Raw genomic sequence first — 21,639 nt, forward strand, 5'->3', positions numbered from 1 at the left:
ACTCCTTCTCTATGGTGGAATATGCTTGTTCTCTTGGGAATAGCTTTCTGCTGAGATAAAGGAGGGACGCTCTTGGCCATTCTTGTCTGGTTGTGATAGGACCGCCCCTATCCCAATACCAGAGGCGTCTGTTTGTAAGACAAAGGTGTTGTTGAAGTCCGGGGTCATGAGCACAGGGGAGGTAGTTAATGCGTCTTTCAGGGCTTGAAAGGCCTGGGCTTCCCGATCGGAGGGGGCTCGTAGTCTGGGAGAGGTGTGTGTCTTACGTAATAGGTCTGTAAGGGGCCCTGCTATGGTTGCGAAGTGGGCAATAAATCTGCGGTAATAACCGACTAAGCCTAAAAAAGCCCTTAAGTCCCTCTTGGTTTTCGGATAGGGAACTGTCTGGATGGCGGACACCTCCTCAGTCTGGGGAGCAATGTGTCCCTCCCCCAAGAGATACCCCAAATAACGGACTTTCTGAAAGGCCACCCTTGATTTCTTGGCGTTAACATGTAACCCTGAAAGTCTCAAGCTATCAAGGATGTTCCCTAAATGGAGCAAGTGTTCCTCCCAGGTCTTACTGAACACCACGATGTCATCAAGATAAGCCCCCGAATACTGTAGGTGAGGGGCCAGGAGGCTGTCCATGGCCCTTTGAAAGGTGGCCGGGGCGCCATGCAACCCAAAGGGAAGGACGGTAAAGTGGTAGTGGCCGGACGGGGTGGAAAAAGCAGTCTTTTCCTGGTCGGCGGGGGCCAGTGGTATCTGCCAATAGCCCTTGGTGAGGTCGATGGTGGTTATATATCTGGCCTCACCAAGGCGTTCTATGAGTTCATCTACCCTAGGAAGGGGATACGCGTCTTGCTTGAACACTCGGTTCACTGCCCTGAAGTCAATACAAAACCGGATGCTGCCATCCGGCTTGGGTACCAGGACAACAGGAGAACACCAATTACTGTGAGAGGGGACTATAGCCCCTGAGGCCAACATCCTTGCGACTTCGTCTTGGAACGCGGTCCGTCGGGCTTCAGGTATTCGATACGGTTTTTGCTTAACCACTACTCCGGGTGGGGTGGTTATGCAGTGTTCTGCCAGGGAGGTCTTTCCTGGCTGGTCAGAAAACACGTCGGTATATGTCAAAAGGAGGGAACGTATCTCCTCTTTTTGTATAGAAAGGAGATCAGGATTGATGGGGGTTTCCGTGACTGTGTGCGGTAGGGGGAAAACTACGGACACCGTATGGTCTATGGACGGAGGGGGTCCCAACCATTTTTTGAGCAAATTGATGTGGTACATTTGGGTCCTGTTCCGGGTCATCTGTAGGATGTAAGTGGTCTTCCATATCTTGTGGATTACCTTGAAAGGGCCTTGCCACTCCTTTTTCAATTTGTGGGTGGACGTGGGTAGTAGCACCAGCGTCCAGTCACCTACGCTCAATTCTCTCCACTTAGTACCCCGGTCGTAGAAGGTTTTTTGTTTGGTCTGGGATGTCAATAGCTGGGTATGTGCCAGTGTTCTCAATTTATGTAATCTGGTTTGCAACTGTCGCGTGTAGTCAAGGAGGGCTTCAGCCTCCTGGAGACCTTCACGCTCCCAGCTATCCTTGGTGATCTCAAGTAAGGTTCGTGGTTTGCGGCCAAAGAGTAGCTCAAAAGAGGAGGTCCCCAAACTTGATTGCTTCTGACTACGGAGAACAAAGAGCGCCAGGGGGAGTAGTTGATCCCAATCCTTTCCATCCCCAGACAGAAGTTTTTTTAAGGTAAGTTTTAGACTACCATTATAGCGTTCGACTAGACCGTCTGTCTGGGGGTGTTAAACAGAGGTGGTTATATGTTTGATCTGCAATTGGTCGCAAACTTGTTTTAGTAGTCGTGATACAAAGGGTGTGCCTTGATCGGTGATGATCTCGCGGGGAAATCTCATACGGGAAAACACCTCTACGAGTCTTTGAGCTATGGCAGCAGAGGTGGCGGCTCGGAGGGGGAAAGCCTCAGGATATCTGGTGGCATAGTCAATCAACACCAGAGCATACTGGTGTCCACGTGCTGACTTGGGCAACGGACCGATAATGTCCATACCCAGTCTATCAAAGGGGGTGCCGATGATGGGCAAGGGGTGTAAAGGAACTGGAGGGGGAACATAGGGATTACGACGCTGGCAGATGTGACACTCCTGACAATACTTTTGGATTTGGGCATAGACCCCAGGCCAAAAGAAATGTTGTAAGATGGCCTGCCCGGTCTTTTCTGCTCCGGAGTGGCCCGCCAACAGGTGGGCGTGTGCAAAAAACAAGATCTGGTCCCTGAACTCCAGGGGGACCACTAGTTGGGGAACTGCGTCTTGTTTTGAGAGGCGATATAGCAGGCCATTTTTCTCGATAAAGGTGGGAAAGGTCTGATGTAAGGGGTTCTGGGGGTCTCGTGCTTTTTGCCATGCATGTGTGAGGGTGGCGTCATTCAACTGGGCCATCCTGAAATGTTTATCTCTCGCCCAGGGTTCGGGTGTAAGTAAGACATCATGTTTTGGAGGACTCAGGGCCGCGTGCATTAAGGGAGTAAAACACGGGGTGTCTATCCCTATGATTAGGGACTCCGGGAGGTTCTCCAATACCCCCACTACTACCTCCACCTGCAAATGTCCCTCAGTAGCTAATACCAGCCTAGCCAAAGGGTATTCCTTCACATCCCCATGTATGCACCGGATATGCACGGTTTTCCCAGGTAGAAACCATGAAGGGTGTACCAGTTCTTTCTCCACGACCGAATGCCTGCATCCGGAGTCAAGGAGAGCCCTTACCACCCGCCCATCAAGAGTTACACTTAGGTAGAAAATCGGCCCAGTTTCTTGGGCGAAAAAGACAGAGCGGGGAGCATAGCTCACGTCCATTGGTTCTTCCTCCTTCTCTCTTTTCTTGCGACAGTACCGGGCAATATGTCCCCACTCCCCACAGTCATAACATTAGGGGCCTGAGTATGTCGGGTTTTCCGGTCGAGACATACGAGGACGGTTGTTTTCGGGTAGGGGTCGTGAGGGTTTTTTTTTCTGGCTTTCCCGGGCTGGTTGGTCGGATGTGTCTCTCAGGTTCTTTTATAGGAGGTCGGCCTTGGGCCCCGGCGTATGAAGTTGCCATCTCAATGGCTTGTTCCAAAGTTAGTCCCGCGTGCTGCTTTAACCAGCGTTGGGTTGAATACGGGAGGGCCTCCAGAAATTGCTCTAGATAGATCTTATTCATGACCTCTTCCATGTTGGCTTCATGTGGTTTAAGCCAGAGGTCAGCGGCTCCCTTTAGCTTGAAAAACAATGTCTTTGGCAAATCACCTGGGGCACCACGTTCTTGGCTAAACTTTATCCTGTGGGTCTCGTCATCCACACCCAACCTATCCAGGACGTACTGTTTCACAACAGTATAAGCGGCGGTTCCATCTCTGTTTATCATTTGATAGGCCGCTTGGGCTTCTCCGGTTAGGAGTGGGGCGAGGTAAAAATGCCAACGGTCCCCTGGCCAGGCACTGGCCCTTGCGGCCCTTTCAAAGTAAAAAAAAAATGCCAAGGGGTCGTCTCCCGGTACGAATTTCTGCAGGGGGACCACTGTCCCGGGTGGATTGCTGGCCCTACCCTGTCCCAGGGTGACCAGAAGTTGGGCATGTCCCTCGGCGAGTTTTACCAGACTATCGGCTTGATTCTGGATTGCCGAAGTGAATACAGCACGATCCGCGTCGGCCTGACTGGAGGATTTCTCCACTGCCCACTCGAGTTTGGCCTGGCCCTCCTTCATCTGATGGATAAGGGCTTCCATCCTGTTTCGGATGTAAGGTGTTACCTGCTCCTATCTGGCTCGCCAATTGTCACAAATGATACCCTCCAGGGGTAATGAGTCACGGTACTCGGGATTAGGTGGGTCTGGTTTCTTTATTGTTCCAAGGTACAAGACACAGTATAGGGGGTGCTACGACGCCTTCCTGCTTGGCTCGCCTTCTCTTGGTAGGTGTCCCACTGGCTTAGGTTCCTCTCCGACTCTCCAGGGTGATATACCAAAGAAAAGAAAACACGGGAACACACAGATGAGATGAAGGACCTTCTAAGGGTAGTGAAGTAGGGTAAAGGGAGTGAAGGGTCACCGGGGCTGCCACCACGTAGTACTCAAAGAATTGAGAAAAAGAAACTTCGTAGGTGAAGGTGAAGGGACCAGCGTGAAGAACGATATCGGTGTCCAACCACTCACGCCTCTGTGACCACCCCAACTCAAGCCTACCCCGTCCCTCCCCGTAGAAAAGCAAAACCCAGGACTCGTCCCGTACCTTTCCCAGCCACGCTCCTCCGGGAACGTGGCGGGGCGAGTCGCGTCTCAGTTGGCCTCCTGGCTTCTTCGGTTCCTCGTCCTCCGCTTCCTCGGTCCCTCCACTCATTTTCTCGCCGTCTCCTCCTCGTCCTTGCTCCTGCGATTCCTCTCTCTCGACGCTCCTGCTTCCTCCACCGTCTTTCGCGCTGTCTTGGTCTTCCGGGTTCCCTTTACAGGCCAACACGTCTCCGGATTGGACTGCTGTTGCTGACGTGGTTGTGACGGGCTCCTCCCACAGGGAAGTCCAGTTCGGGTTAAAGGGCCCGCTCTCGTCCTGTGGCCGGGGTGGAAACGAACAGTCATTATCGTCTCCAGCCCGTTCCTCGTCCGGAGTGACCCCGTGACAATTCCCTCCCCCTGGAGTACCCCGATCGGGGGAACAAGGGAAGCGGGAGAGAAAGTCTGCATTTCCCTGATGCGCCCCTTTTCGAAGCCTAACGTCTATTTGGAAAGGTTGTAAGGCCAGAAACCAGCAGAGAATGTGTTCATTATGGCCTCGGTTCCTTTGCAGCCAGGTAAGGGGAGCGTGGTCTGTATACAATATGAAGGGTCTACCCTCTAAGTAGTATCTGAGTTTCTCAACCCCCCACTTAACCGCCAGACACTCCTTCTCAGGGAAGTCCAGTTCGGGTTAAAGGGCCCGCTCTCGTCCTGTGGCCGGGGTGGAAATGAACAGTCATTATTGTCTCCAGCCTGTTCCTCGTCCGGAGTGACCCCGTGACAGAGGGGGACTAGGAGGATTAGAAGGGAGGGGACTAGGAGAATTAGGCGGGAGGGGACTGGGAAGATTTGGAGGGAGGGGTACTAGGAGGATTAGTCGGAATGGAGACTAGGAGGATCAGGAGGGAGGGGACTAGCAGGATTAGGAGGGAGGGGGACTGGGAGGATTAGGAGGGGGTTGGCTGGGAGGATAAGGAGGGGGGACGGGACTATGAGGATTAGGAGGGAGGTTGACTGGGAAGATTAGGAGGGAGAGGGACTGGGTGGATAAGGAGGGGGGTGAATAGGAGGATTAGGAGTTAGGTGCTAGGAGGATTAGGAGGGAGGGGACTAGGAGGATTAGGAGGGAGGAGGACTAGGAGGAGGATTTGAAGGGAGGGGATTGGGAGGATTAGGAGGGAGGAGACATGGAGGATGAGGAGGGGGGACTAGGAGGATTAGGAGGGTGGGTACTGGGAGTATTTGGAGGGAGGGGGCTGGGAGGATTAGAAGGGTAGGGGACTAGGAGGATTAGGAGGGAGGGGGACTAGGAGAATTTGGAGGGAGGGGGACTGAGAGGATTAGGAGGGAGGGGGTCTAGGTGGATTAAGAGGGAGGGGACCAGGAGGATTAGGGCAGAGGGGGATTGGGAGGATTAGGAGGGATGGGACTAGGAGGATTAGGAGGGAGGGGACTGGGAGGATTAGGAGGGAGGGAAGTAGGAGGATTAGGAGGGAGGGGGACTGGGAGGATGAGGGAGGGGACTGGGAGGATTAGGGCAGAGGGGGATTGGGAGGATTAGGAGGGATGGGACTAGGAGGATTAGGAGGGAGGGGACTGGGAGGATTAGGAGGGAGGGAAGTAGGAGGATTAGGAGGGAGGGGGACTGGGAGGATGAGGGAGGGGACTGGGAGGATGAGGAGGGAGGGGGACTTGGAGGATTAAAAGGGAGGGGACTGGGAGGATTAGGAGGGAGGGGATAAGGAGGATTAGAAGGGGAGGGGACTAAGAGGATTAGGAGGGAGGGGGAATAGGAGTATTAGGAGGGAGGGGGACTGAGAGGATTAGAAGGGGAATGGACTAGTAGGATTAGGAGGGAGGGGGACTAGGAGGATTAAGAGTGAGGGGGACTTGGAGGATAAGGAGGGAGGGGGACTAGGAGGATTAGGAGGGATGGTGACTATGAGGACTAGGAGGGAGGGGACCAGGAGGATTAGGGTGGAGGGGGACTGGGAGGATTAGGAGGGATGGGACTGGGAGAATTAGGAGGGAGGGGATTAGGAGGGTGGGGGTCTAGGATGATTAGGAGAGCGGGGGACTGGGAGGATTAGGAGGGAGGGGACTAGGAGGATTAGGATGTAGGGGGACTGGGAGGATGAGGGATGGAAAGCGAAGAATAGTTTTTGCAGATTCGAGCATTGCATGCTCCTCCTTGCTGAATAAAAATTTGGCGGGGACTGGGGGGAAAGACTTGGCTGCTGTTGATACCAAAACGTCATGCAATATCACCAGCCAGAATTTCTGGTCGGAAAAATCTGGTTCAGTGTTCCTGCACATGAGAAAACTGGGTGTATGAACACCTTGCCATTTGTGATTCGGCAGGGTAGTATCCCACCCAGTCAATCTGCTTGACTCATATTACTACTAGGAGGATTAGGAGTGAGGGGGACTAGGAGAATTAGGAGGGAGGGGACTAGGAGGATTAGGAGGGAGGGGGACTAGGAGGAGTAGGAGGGAGGGGCCTGGGAGGATTAGGAGGGAGGGAACTAGGAGGATTAGGAGGGAGGAGGACTGGAAGGATGAGGGAGGGGACTGGGAGGATTAGGACAGAGGGGGACTGGGATGATTAGGGATGGAGGGGGACTGGGAGGATTAGGAGGGAGGGGACAGGGAGGATGATGAGGGAGGGGGACTAACAGGATTAGGAGGGAGGGTACTGGGAGTATTTGGAGGGAGGGGACTAGGAGGATTAGGAGGGATGTAGACTAGGAGTATTAGGAGGGAGGGGGACTAAGAGGATTAGGAGGGAGGGGACTAGGAGGATTAGGAGGGAGGGGACTGGGAGGATGAGGGAGGGGACTGGGACGATAAGGAGGGAGAGGGACTAGGAGGATTAGGAGGGAGGGGACTGGGAGGATTAGAAGGGAGGGGACAGGGAGGATTAGAAGGGGAGGGGACTATTAGGATTAGGAGGGAAGGGGAGTAGGAGGATTAGGAGGGAGGGGGCTAGGAGTATAAGGAGTGAAGGGGACTAGGAGGATTAGGAGGGATGTAACTAGGAGGGAGGGGACCAGGAGGATTAGGGTGGAGGGGGCCTTGGAGGATTAGGAGGAATGGGACTGGGAGCATTAGGAGGGATGGGTTCTAGGAGGATTAGGAGGGAGGGGGACTGGGAGGATTTGAGAGGGATGTGACTAGGAGGGAGGGGGACTAGGAGGATTAGGAGGGAGGGCGACTGGGAGGATTAGGAGAGAGGGGGACTAGGAGTATTAGGAGGGAGGGGGTCTAGCGGGATTAGGAGGGAGGGGTGCTGGGAGGATTTGAGGGAGAGGACTAGGAGTGTTAGGATGGAGGAGGACTGGAAGGATTAGGAGGGAGGGGGACTAGGAGGAGTAGGAGGGAGGGGACTGGGAGTATCAGGAGGGAGGGAACTAGGAGGTTTAGGAGGGAGGGGGACTGGAAGGATGAGGGAGGGGACTGGGAGGATTAGGACGGAGGGGGACTAGGAGGATTAGGGATGGAGAGGACTGGGAGGATTAGGAGGGAGGGGACAGGGAGGATGATGAGGGAGGGGGACTAAGAAGATTAGGAGGGAGGGTACTGGGAGTATTTGGAGGGAGGGGACTAGGAGGATTAGGAGGGATGTAGACTAGGAGTACTAGGAAGGAGGGGGTCTAAGAGGATTAGGAGGGAGGGTACTAGGAGGATTAGGAGGGAGGGGACTGGGAGGATTAGGAGGGGGTTCGCTGGGAGGATAAGGATGGAGCGGGACTATGAGGATTAGGAGGGAGGTTGACTGGGAGGATTAGGAGGGAGAGGGGCTGGGTGGATAAGGAGGGGGGTGAATAGGAGGATTAGGAGTTATGTGCTAGGAGGATTAGGAGGGAGGGGACTAGGAGGATTAGGAGGGAGGAGGACTAGGAGGAGGATTTGAAGGGAGGGGATTGGGAGGATTAGGAGGGAGGAGACTGGGAGGATTAGGAGGGAGTGGGACTGGGAGGATTAGGAGGAAGGGAACTGGGAGGATGAGGAGGGTGGGTGCTGGGAGGATTAGGAGGGAGGGGGACCAGGAGTATTAGGAGGAAGGGGACTGGTCGGATTAGTAGGGAGGGGACTGGGATGATTAGGAGGGAGGGGGACTGAGAGGATTAGAGGGAGGGGACATGGAGGATGAGGAGGGGGGACTAGGAGGATTAGGAGGGAGGGTACTGGGAGTATTTGGAGGGAGGGGGCTGGGAGGATAAGAAGGGGAGGGGACTAGGAGGATTAGGAGGGAGGGGGACTAGGAGTATTAGGAGTTAGGGGGACTGAGAGGATTAGGAGGGAGGGGGTCTAGGTGGATTAAGAGGGAGGGGACCAGGAAGATTAGGGCGGAGGGGGATTGGGAGGATTAGGAGGGAGGGGACTAGGAGGATTAGGAGGGAGGGGACTAGGAGGATTAGGAGGGAGGGGACTCGGAGGATTAGGAGGGAGGGAAGTAGGAGGATTAGGAGGGAGGGGGACTGGGAGGATGAGGAAGGGGACTGGGAGGATGAGGAGGGAGGGGGACTTGGAGGATTAAAAGGGAGGGGACTGGGAGGATTAGGAGGGAGGGGATAAGGAGGATTAGAAGGGGAGGGGAATAAGAGGATTAGGAGGGAGGGGGAATAGGAGTATTAGGAGGGAGGGGGACTGAGAGGATTAGGAAGGAGGGGACTAGGAGGATTAGGAGGGAGGGGACAGGGAGGATTAGAAGGAGAATGGACTAGTAGGATTAGGAGGGAGGGGGACTAGGAGGATTATGAGTGAGGGGGACTTGGAGGATAAGGAGGGAGGGGGACTAGGAGGATTTGGAGGGATGGTGACTATGAGGACTAGGAGGGAGGGGACCAGGAGGATTAGGGTGGAGGGGGACTGGGAGGATTAGGAGGGATGGGACTGGGAGAATTAGGAGGGAGGGGATTAGGAGGGTGGGGGTCTAGGATGATTAGGAGAGCGGGGGACTGGGAGGATTAGGAGGGAGGGGACTAGGAGGATTAGGATGGAGGGGGACTGGGAGGATGAGGGATGGAAAGCGAAGAATAGTTTTTGCAGATTCGAGCATTGCATCCTCCTCCTTGCTGAATAAAAATTTGGCGGGACTGGGGGGAAAGACTTGGCTGCTTTTGATACCAAAACGTCATGCAATATCACCAGCCAGAATTTCTGGTCGGAAAAATCTGGTTCAGTGTTCCTGCACATGAGAAAACTGGGTGTATGAACACCTTGCCATTTGTGATTCGGCTGGGTAGTATCGCACCCAGTCAATCTGCTTGACTCATAATACTACTAGGAGGATTAGTAGGGAGGGGGACTAGGAGAATTAGGAGAATTAGGAGAATTAGGAGGGAGGGGACTAGGAGGATTAGGAGGGAGGGGGACTAGGAGGAGTAGGAGGGAGGGGGCTGGGAGGATTAGGAGGGAGGGAACTAGGAGGATTAGGAGGGAGGGGGACTGGAATGATGAGGGAGGGGACTGGGAGGATTAGGACGGAGGGGGACTGGGAGGATTAGGGATGGAGAGGACTGGGAGGATTAGGAGGGAGGGGACAGGGAGGATGATGAGGGAGGGGAACTAGGAGTATTAGGAGAGAGGGGGACTAAGAGGATTAGGAGGGAGGGGACTAGGAGGATTAGGAGGGAGGGGACTGGGAGGATGAGGGAGGGGACTGGGACGATGAGGAGGGAGGGGGACTAGGAGGATTAGGAGGGAGGGGACTGGGAGGATTAGGAGGGAGGGGACAGGGAGGATTAGAAGGGAAGGGGACTATTAGGATTAGGAGGGAAGGGGACTAGGAGGATTAAGAGGGAGGGGGACTAGGAGTATAAGGAGGGAAAGGGACTAGGAGGATTAGGAGGGATGTGACTAGGAGGGAGGGGACCAGGAGGATGAGGGAGGGGACTGGGACGATGAGGAGGGAGGGGGACTAGGAGGATTAGGAGGGAGGGGACTGGGAGGATTAGGAGGGAGGGGACAGGGAGGATTAGAAGGGAAGGGGACTATTAGGATTAGGAGGGAAGGGGACTAGGAGGATTAGGAGGGAGGGGGACTAGGAGTATAAGGAGGGAAAGGGACTAGGAGGATTAGGAGGGATGTGACTAGGAGGGAGGGGACCAGGAGGATTAGGGTGGAGGTGGCCTGGGAGGATTAGGAGGGGTGGGACTTGGAGAATTAGGAGGGAGGGGGTCTAGGAGGATTAGGAGGGAGGGGTACTGGGAGGATTTGAAAGGGATGTGACTTGGAGGGAGGGGGACTAGGAGGATTAGGAGGGAGGGGGACTGGGAGGATTAGGAGAGAGGGGGACTAGGAGTATTAGGAGGGAGGGGTCTAGGAGGATTAGGAGGGGGACTGGGAAGAATTGAGGGAGGGGACTAGGAGTGTTAGGATGGAGGAGGACTGGAAGGATTAGGAGGGAGGGGACTGGGAGGATGTGGAGGGAGGGGGACTAGGAGGATTAGGAGGGAGGGGACTGGGAGGATTAGGAGGGAGGGGACAGGGAGGATTAGAAGGGGAATGGACTAGTAGGATTAGGGGGCAGGGGGACTATTAGGAGTAGGAGTGAGGGGGACTTGAAAGATAAGGAGGGAGGGGGACTAGGAGGATTAGGAGGGATGGTGACTAGAAGGACTAGGAGGGAGGCGACCAGGAGGATTTGGGTAGAGGGGGACTGGGAGAATTAGGAGGGATGGGACTGGGAGAATTAGGAGGGAGGGGATTAGGAGGGTGGGGGTCTAGGATGATTAGGAGAGCGGGGGACTGGGAGGATTAGGAGGGAGGGGACTAGGAGGATTAGGATGGAGGGGGACTGGGAGGATTAGGGATGGAAAGCGAAGAATAGTTTTTGCAGATTCGAGCATTGAATGCTCCTCCTTGCTGAATAAAAATTTGGCGGGGACTGGGGGGAAAGACTTGGCTGCTGTTGATACCAAAACCTCATGCAATATCACCAGCCAGAATTTCTGGTCGGAAACATCTGGTTCAGTGTTCTTGCACATGAGAAAACTGGGTGTATGAACACCTTGCCATTTGTGATTCGGCAGGGTAGTATCCCACCCAGTCAATCTGCTTGACTCATAATACTACCTGGTTACATAAATATTGAACCCAGGATTACCACCTCTTTTAAAAGGCTTGCTCATCATGAGGCCCTACTTGTCGGCTGTGAGTGGTATCAAAGTGTGTGTTCATACTCTTTTATTGTAGGCTGATGTACAAGACTCTGATATTTACATTATGCCCTTAAGATGGATGACATATCAAAGCACCATGGAGAAATATATCTGTGAAGGAAGCCAGGGGCCCTTTATAATACATTCTTTAAAATAATATGTGAACTGAAAATACCGCAATGTGACAACTGCCTGGAAGATTGCTGCCCTGACAGCACAAGAATAAATTGGCCCACCCAGTGTTGCCTTTCTGTATTCAAGACTAGAAGTTTTATAGGAGTCATACCCGTGCAATACTGGAATTTTCTCCCAGACAATTTCCACTTTCATTATTAGTGGGGAATGACAATTCAGTGTAAAAAAGAGACAGTGCGAGAACATTGCTATGGGTCACCCCGGAACGCTTTTGTTCCCCATTTAGTTGAGGGGTTGTTAACACATACCAGAACCCAGCACCTCACAAACAGTTGGCTTAACAAGTATGAGCAAGTCATCCTTGGAGTCGAGACTGTGACATGAAGAAGATGTATTGTACTAGCTCCTGCTACCTTGTTGCCCATCCCTGAGAATGAAATTGTTGAAGTTGAGCATGACTGTCTTGATGTTACTGAACTATGCACCAAGCTAAGACCTGAAATACAAGATGTGCCACTACCTGAGTCCAATTATGAGCTGTTTGTTGATGGTTCCTGCTTACAGGATCATGATGGAAACTTGAGAGCTGCCAATGCAATCTGTACAGCCTCAGGTGTGGTTGAAGCCTCCTGGCTTCAAGGAGTATATTCAGCACAAGTGGCAGAATTGATTGCTCTTACTAGAGCATGCTGTGTTCCAGACCAGTTGAAAGTGACAATTTGCACTGATATTCAGTAAGGCTGTAGTGTTGCTCATGACTTTAGATAGTTATGGTCCCAACGCGGATTTATGACCTCTTCGGGGGTCATCAATTTGCAATGGCAAAAGTGTAACAACCTTTTGCAAGCTTTCGAGTTACCTGCTCAGATTGCTGTGGTCAAGTGTGCTGCACATCAACATGGCACTGATTATGTGACAGTGGGCAATAGGTATGCTGATGCGACAGCGAGATACTGGGCTGATTCTTGCACCTTTAATGGGGAATATGCCAATGGAGATTCAGATGCCACAATTGCAATCTGTTGTTGACCGGAGTTGATACTTGGGAAGAAGGTAAGAGGCCCAGGAAGAAGTGCCAGAAGCAGAACAGCAAGTTTGGCTTAGAGCAGGTTGTGTCAAAAGAAATGAGGATGGCATTTGGGTTTCAGGAGATGAAAGACCTTTCTTGTCAGATAGCTTGCTATCTCCAATGGTGTGACATTATCATGGACCTGCACATGTGATGCGCCTGTTTAAGCAAATGTGGTTTAACCCCAGATCCAGACTGATGGCTGAAAGTTTGTGTCATAGATGTGTTGTGCGCTAACAGCAGAACGTAGGCAGAAGAACAGCAGTAAAACAGTCAGATAGGGAGATCAGGAGGCCCTTTCAACAGGATGCAACTGAACTTTATTGAAATGCCTGTGTGCAATGAGTTGAGATATGTCCTACTGATTGTGTGCATTTTTTCACAGTGCGTTGAAGCTTACCTGACCAGGACAAATGATAGTCTCACAGTGGCTAAGTTGTTGATGGAGTTAATACCTCGTTTCGGTTTTCCGACTTCTTTGGAGTTACACCGAGAAAGTAATTTTAATAATGAAGTCTTGAAGATGTTATGTGTAGCATTACAAGTCGAAGAAAGGCTGCACTGATTTTCAAGAGAAATCCTGCTGGAGCCTTGGGCCACAAATGGTCCAAAGCACAAGTTTGTAGAACATCGTGAAGAGGTTGCACTCGACAATAGTACACGGTACCCGGGTATTGCAGTTCCTCGTCACTCGTGGGGTCCACTCGCATCAGCTCCGCTGGGGACTCACAATGGCCGTCGAAAAGTCAGAAAATCCACTTCTGGGGCTGCAGGGACTTCGGACTCCGGCGGGAGCGGGAAAGTGTGCGACCGTTGATTCAAGTTTTTGGTGCCTGCCAAGCAGGGGAGTCACTCCTCGACTCCAAGGGAGATTCTTCTGTCTTCCAACGTAGTGGAAGGTCGAAGGGCCAGGATTCTTCTTGTAAAGCGTTGTCCGGGGATATCTAACTTGCAATGGCAAGGGTTCCCTAACTTATACCCAAAGGAAGGGAGGGAATAGCTCTATGACCACTCCTCTGGGAGGGTCAGGGGAGTGGGTTTACACCCACTTCCCTTTATCCAGTTTCGTGCCAGAGCAGGGGCAGGTAGCCCCTGAACCGGTTTGAGCTGGCATATGCACAGAGGAGCCTACTGCTCCCCCAGTGCAGGACTTCAAAGCACTCTAAGAGTGCACCCACCCAGCCCCAATACACTTAATCCTGTCTGGAAGGTGGTGACACCTCCCTGTGACTGGATGCCTATTGTTGGGCCTCCTCCACTGCGAATTTCAGTCAGCAGCAGGAGGGCAGCCCAGTGTCTGTGCTGGTGGCATCCATTTTGTGATGCCAGGGCTCTTTCAGATTTCTACCGTGTTCCCACAGTAGGTACATGTCGTCCCCTCTAGAAGGGTGGGATCATACTGCCACACCAGTTACTGGTGTGGGAGTATGATTCCAAGTTGTTTGACACCAAACACAACATGTTTTGATGCAGTCATTCCAAAGTTAGCATTTACCGGTAGGTTATAATGCACTTAAGAGTATATGGTTTAACCGCATCCACAAACAGCCACAGAGAATAGACTCTGCCAGCTGCGAAGGGGCCCTGCTCAGGCAGAGGCACCCCCTCACATTGTAAACCAAGCACCCTGCCCTCAGGATTGATAGGGCCTGCCTTAGGGGTGACTGATAGGTTTATATGTGTGTGTATGGTGAGATATAGGAACCTATACCTCAGTGAGGAGTGCTAACACTACCTCACCCAGGCTGCAGTAGCAGGTCTGTGGTGTCAGATTTAGTCTGCTTCCCAGGGGTGGCATAATACATGCTTCAGCCCCTGGTAGGCCTGTGAAGTACCTATGCCCGTGGTACCTAAGGTACCATATACTAGGGGCTCATAAGGCACCACAGTATCCAATCACTAGTGCATCTAATATGCACTCCAAGTTGTTTAGAGAGAACAGAGAGACTGGGGCCCTGATTATCAGGGACCCAGCCAGGCTATAGCCAGGAACCAGTGTTAACATCAGAAAAAAAGTGGGGGCAAAATAAGTGCAGATCCTCCTCTCCTACAATTCATTTATACTTTTTCTGGGTTCTGGATCCCTCCGTCCCCGACATCTCCACCTTGGCTATCCCTGAGATCGGAGGTCCTACCTTAACCTTTAAAGGCATAGCATTGTTAAAGAAACACAGATCTAGTGACAAGCCCAGCCGCAGAATCACAGGGATCAACCGACTTAACTTGCCTGACTTTAAGATGGCAGTCAAGCTCCATATCCTATCCTACCATCCTTGTCCTCTTCATTCTCCTGTTTCCGGACTCGAGACCTTTGGGCACTTCATGATCTTCATTCTATCCCAGCGAAGCATGAGCACCATGGCCGATTCCCGGTGGAGCTGCATCGACAGCTACAGGGGAGATTATCTCCGGCTCACCGCTAGAGACGTAACCTACCCAGCCGAACTTCGGACAAAGGTCTCCTCGTTTTTTCTCCACTGCTGTTCTCCTCCCTATGGACTTCCAGCTCTCTCCTACACTACTTTCAATGGAACTATGATGTTGCCCCCTGGGCTGAATCTTCAACTGTTTGGACTTACCGCGGAGCCTGCCTAACCTTTGGCTGATAACCGGTGGAGATATCATACGTAGCTATAGAGGAGTTGGGCCCTGGGACTTACCCTCACGGCTGGCACCTACCCAGCCGGACATCGGACACTGTTTTTCCTCGTCTCCCTGTTATGTTCCCTCCCCCCCGCATCTAGGGGCATGATCATCATGAGGCTCCTTCCCCCCTCTGCCTCTACTGTCCCCTACTGTTCTTCACCCCATGCCCTTTCTTCTGCCTCCTGATATTCTCCCAATCCCCTCTACCGTTCCCCCTTTTTCCTTCCTTACTCCATCAGTTTTTAATTTTTCTATGTCTTCAATGCACTAGTAATGAATGTAACTGTAACTGATTTAATGCTGTAACATTGTTTAATCCTCATGTAAAGCGCTCTGATACCTCCGGGTCTAGCCAGCGCTATATAAAACTCAATAAATAAAAATAAATTCTGGTCCTATTGGCTTTAGTACAGATGGACCACGTAGTAGTTTAGACATCTGAGCTCTAGTCTGAAGTTCTCCCAATTTACTATGTGATAATTACAGATGGGAAAAATATTCTTTTGATGATTCTCCTACTTTTTTGACAGAGTTTTCATGTAACAAACAGATTCTGTTTGATGAAATACTCGACATGTGGAATCCTTTTAACCAGTCTGACAAGGTTCGGCAGATGAGAGCTACTATTCCAAAGAAGAGACAGAGGGAATGCATGTGTTTGATCCTCACCCATGCTCTGCTAATTACCACTCTCTTACACCTGCTGTTTCTATTTAGACATTCCTGCAAAAGGTCTTTGCTAATATTTACATTAACATTTATCCCCTAAATCTTATGTAAGAATGTAATTTTATGCTGTGAATTACATTGTTTTCAGAAACAGTGGGGTTTACTTCTCTATTTAAAAATCATGGGTGGTACTGGAACAGTGAGGGACCCAAATAATTTGCACACACCCAGCTTACTCGGCGGTCCTAAAAAGAAGATACAACGAAAAGAGATTGGCTAATGGCCTTTACACTGTTCGAGTGAATCTTTAACCCTTTCGATGCTTGTGACGGAGCGGTTCCGCCATGCGTGTCGGTCGCGCTGTGCGGATGATGGAACCGCTCCGTCACAGCCCCGTCCGCGCACGAACCCTTCTGCACAGCGCGGTAATCCGCGCCGCGCTGAAGGGGTTAAGAGTGGAGACAATTACAAGTCAATCTAATGCCAAGAAACCAAGTTCGAATTTGTGTCCAACAGCTTGTAAAAAATATATATTATTTCTTTGGCTACAGCGGTGAATTCCACTTTTCAGTAGTTGATGCTGATAAGCCCAGACCATGGATCCGAGCACCCTAATAGTTGATTAATATTAAGATTGCACATGGCCACGCTGCAATATTTAGTGAATTCATATCAGCCAAACCGAATCATACCAAAGCAAGCGCATAGGGCCCACTTTTTATCTATTTATCCTCATCCAGAAAATAAGGGTTTGTTTGGCCGTGGCAGAGATACAAATATCGAGAGGGGTTTGTGTTGGAGAATGTCTTCAGATCCCCTTCCATTCGTGAATCTTCAGGATTGACCTAAGTGAAAAAAACAGGGTTAGTATTAGAAAAACAGGTCAAAGTAAACCACTGCTAAAATATGTATTAGTTTCAAAGAACGTGTAGTGAGAACAGTGGCAGCTCGCAGAGGGAGTGCTGCGGGTCAGTGAGGGGGGTAGGGGTAGGGTGGGGGGATAGTGGTCTCGGACATACGACGGGCAGGAGTGAAGTAAGTAAATAAATAAATAAAACTATTTGCCTTGCGCTCACTGCATCGCCAACCCGCCCTGCCGCACCGCCCGCAGCACTCCCTCTGCGAGCCGCCACTGAGTGAGATGAATTTGCACAATGGCACAAAAATTGTGCAGAACTGCATGGCCGATCAGTGGGTAATAGTAACACCTGCCATTTAACTCTTTTAGAAAAAGCAGAAGTGTGGTATAAAGTGCTAAATAAAAAACAAGTTAGCATTGCTACCCCGGGTGAGACACCTTACAGTTCTTTCACAGGTCTACTTGGTATTCATGGTGATGAAACTAAAGAGGCCATACAAGTGTGCTCACAGTGACATTGAGTAATAATTGTGGAGCTGCAGAAGGCACATAGAAAGTTATGAATTATCCAACAACAATCAGATGCTCTGAAGGGTTATTGACTAGACTAACAAAATCTCAAGAATAGTAATATATATTTACATACATACACACACACACACATATAAATATATATATGTGTATATATATATTCACTGAAAAAAACATAGGTTTCAGGGGCGTTATAGTTAGCTGGACTTTTCACTCGTACAAAACCATTGAAATTCCCCCGTTATAGTTAGTTCAGCTAACTATAACTCACGCGCCCGCAATGCACTGCTGATGACGTCACATATTACATCACTCATGACATGGTCAGTGACATCACTCATGACATCACTGATGACATCTCAAATGACATCACTGATGACATCACTGATGACATCCTCCTTGTGATAGAGTGGCAGTCCTCCTCTCCCCCTAATATAACCTTTGATACACACATTCAAAAATAGAAACTAAAATTTTCAAAACAATGGACATACCAATATCAGTTACAACAACCTATTCAGTAATTCTAAGATCCACATACACATCCACTCATTCACCAACAGTCCTATACAGTCACTCATACATGTACTCACTCATCATATGTACTCATACACCTATACATCCTGTTACACAACGCCACTCATCCATAGAGTTACTCACACACATAGTCACTCATGCTAATAAAGAATCAAACATCCATTTACTTGCATATACAGTTATACACACACCACCACACTTACTTCTACAGAAACTTACACATACTTAGTCTTTTAAACAATCACTTATATAAACACATACTTATTCATACAGGAACTCTTTCAATCTCTCACTCTCACATATACTCACTTATATACACCAATAGTCACATATACTAGTTTAAAACATATGTAGTTACTCATAAAGACACTATTGAGACAGTCATTCACTCACTAACACACCCATGCACACACTCATCCACCAATACAGTCCTGCACACATGCTGTCTTCAACACATACAAACAGTGAGTCACTCATTCATGCACTTGTGCACTACTTAATACCCCCACCGAACCATACAGACACTCAGACACTTATTCTGATACTCAAAAAAACAACTAATAACCTATATAGACACTCATGTAGCTACTCACCAACCCATGCAGCCACTTATACACAAAGTGAGAGACTGATACAGATATTTACATATTTAAACATTACTCACTAAGCCATGTATTCACTAAGATACACTTAATCAGTCAGTTATACAATCTATTTTTCAAAAACAAATCATTCATTTAGACACTTATATACCCATTTATTCTTCCATCGACCTTGAGATATACATATATAAAACATATGTAATTTTCAGAAAAACACACATTCACTGGATGATGTCATCAGTGATGTCATCAGTGATGTCATTTGAGATGTCATCAGTGATGTCATCAGTGATGTCATGAGTGATGTCACTGACCATGTCATGAGTGATGTAATATGTGACGTCATCAGCAGTGCATTGCGGGCGCGCGAGTTATAGTTAGCTGAACTAACTATAACGGGGGAATTTCAATGGTTTTGTACGAGTGAAAAGTCCAGCTAACTATAACGCCCCTGAAACCTATGTTTTTTTCAGTGAATTTCTAAGGTTTTTTAAATGCTAATTCCTAATTATAACGTGCCTGAAACCTATGGTTTTTTCAGTGAATTTCAAAGGTTTTTTAAATGCTAATTTCTAACTATGGCTACAGAGATAGGACATGTGAAGAAAGAAGAAAAAACGCACAGAAAGAAAAAAAAGTAATGCAGGAAGAAGCAACAGAAGTCCTCAAAGACGAAGAAAAGTGCAGGAAGAAGGATAACGTGCAGAAAGAACAAACAGAAGAACAGAAAGAAGCCTTGTTGCAAAATCATCCTGTACCCTCAACTTTTTCAGACGGATACTGGTGTTAACTGAGTCTGACTAACCAGTCCTAGAGCCAGTGCTATGTTAAAAGACACTCAGAATTAGGGCTGGGCGGACTTTGCGTAGCGCCACTACGCAGAATTTTGAAAAAATTTGTGGAAAACGAGAGCACATCCTGAGTAGGGCTGGGCGGACTTTGCCTAGCGCAACTACGCACTATTCTGAAGAAAATTGTGGAAAACGAGCGCACAACCTCATGGACTGTGTGCCCGGGACGGGTCCCTCGTGCTTGGGCAGGCTCCCCGACCTCCCCAGCCTGGCTGTGTTGAGAAGCAGGGACCGGCCCCGGGCCTCCTGATTTTTGGTCAGGGCCTGGGATCCCATGTCCTGCGGCCTGCCAAGTGTCCATCTGCCCGGGACAAGGGACCCTGGTGCAGAGCCCCGGAGCCCTGCAAGGGCAGGCGGGAGCCCTACCGCTATGGCTCGGTGTGGGCAGCTGGGAGTCCTTCCGGTCCCGGCCATCTGGTCGCACCTTTCCCTCGGCCATCTGGTCGCGCGCAATGCTTTCCAATGGGGCGACCAGATGGCCGGGCCGGCCTGGAAGTCCCGATGAGGGTCCATTTGCCTCGCGGATCCCAGCCAGGGCTCCAGGAGGCCGGGCGCGTCCGCGCCTAGGGTCCCCTCCGTCACTCGGAGCGCGAGGGTTACAAGAAAGGTGGGTAGCCTTCCTCCGGATTAGTAGGGGCAGGGTATGCCGGGACACCCCTCCTGGGGATTGCGGTTCTCAGGCGGGGACCAGATGGGCCAAGCCCGGACGACACTTCCCCGGGGCGTCGGGTGCTTCCTCCTCCAGCCCGCGGCGAGGCAAAGTGCCCAGGACGGGCTCCATGGGTCCCCCGGGCGTCCCCCGAGGCCTGCAGCCCCAAAGCCCTGCAGACCCTGGAGCCCTTCAGCACGGAGCCCTGGAGCCCTGCAGGCCCGGAGCCCTGCAGGCCCAGGGCCCTGCCGCCCCGGAGCCCTGCAGCCCCGGAGCCCTGCAGGCCCGGAGCCCTGCAGCCCCGGAGCCCTGCAGGCCCAGAGCCCTGCAGCCCCGGAGCCCTGCAGGCCCGGAGCCCTGCAGTCCCGGAGCCCTGCAGGCCCAGAGCCCTGCAGCCCCGGAGCCCTGCAGCCCTGCAGCCCTGCAGCCCTGCAGCCCCGGAGCCCTGCAGCCACGGAGCCCTGCGTGGGCAGGCGGGAAGCCTACCGCTATGGCTCGGGCAGACGGGAGCCCTTTCAGTTGCCGGCCACCTGGTCGCTCCTTTCCCCTCGGCCATCTGGTCGCGCGCAATGCTTTCCAATGGGGCGACCAGATGGCCGAGCTGGCCTGGAAGTCCCGATGAGGGTCCATTCGCCTCCCGGATCCCAGCTGGGGCTCCAGGAGGCCGGGCGCGTCCGCGCCTAGGGTCCCCTCCGTCACTCGCAGCGCGCTGGTTACAAGAAAGGGGGGTATCCTTCCTCCAGATTAGTAGGGGCAGGGTATGCCGGAACACCCATGCTGGGGCTGTGCGGTTCATTGCCGGGGACCAGATGGGCTACGCCCGGGCAACATCCTCCCAGGCCTCCGGGGCTTCCCTCCTCCGGGCCGCGGCATGGCAAAGTGCCCAGGGACGGGCTCCACGGGTCCCGGGCAGTCCTCCCCCGGGCGCCCAGGCCCCGAGAGCTCCGGTGGACCTCCCCGTGCCCGAGGCCAACCCGGGAAGCAGAGTCCCCCCCGAGCCCTTGGTGTGAGGGTGGGCAGGCGGGAGCCCTACCGCTATGGCTCGGGCAGCTGGGAGTCCTTCCGGTCCCGGCCATCTGGTCGCACCTTTCCCTCGGCCATCTGGTCGCGCGCAATGCTTTCCAATGGGGCGACCAGATGGCCGGGCCAGCCTGGAAGTCCCGATGAGGGTCCATTCGCCTCCCGGATCCCAGCCAGGGCTCCAGGAGGCCGGGCGCGTCCGCGCCTAGGGTCCCCTCCGTCACTCGCAGCGCGCGGGTTACAAGAAAGGAGGGTATCCTTCCTCCGGATTAGTAGGGGCAGGGTATACCGGAACACCCATGCCGGGGCTGTGCGGTTCATTGCCGGGGACCAGATGGGCTACGCCCGGGCAACATCCTCCCAGGTCCCCGGGGCTTCCCTCCTCCGGGCCGCGGCATGGCAAAGTGCCCAGGGACGGGCTCCACGGGTCCCGGGCAGTCCTCCCCCGGGTACGCCCAGGCCCCGAGAGCTCCGGTGGTCCTCCCCGTGCCTGAGGCCCAGCCGGGAAGCAGAGTCCCCACCCCGAGCCCCTGGTGGGTGGGCAGGCGGGAGCCCTTTCAGTTGCCGGCCATCCGGTCGCTCCTTTCCCCTCGGCCATCTGGTCGCGCGCAATGCTTTCCAATGGGGCGACCAGATGGCCGGGC

This window comes from Triturus cristatus, chromosome 1_1, assembly GCF_964204655.1.
Source record: "Triturus cristatus chromosome 1_1, aTriCri1.1, whole genome shotgun sequence".
NCBI classification, from domain to species: Eukaryota; Metazoa; Chordata; class Amphibia; order Caudata; family Salamandridae; genus Triturus; species Triturus cristatus.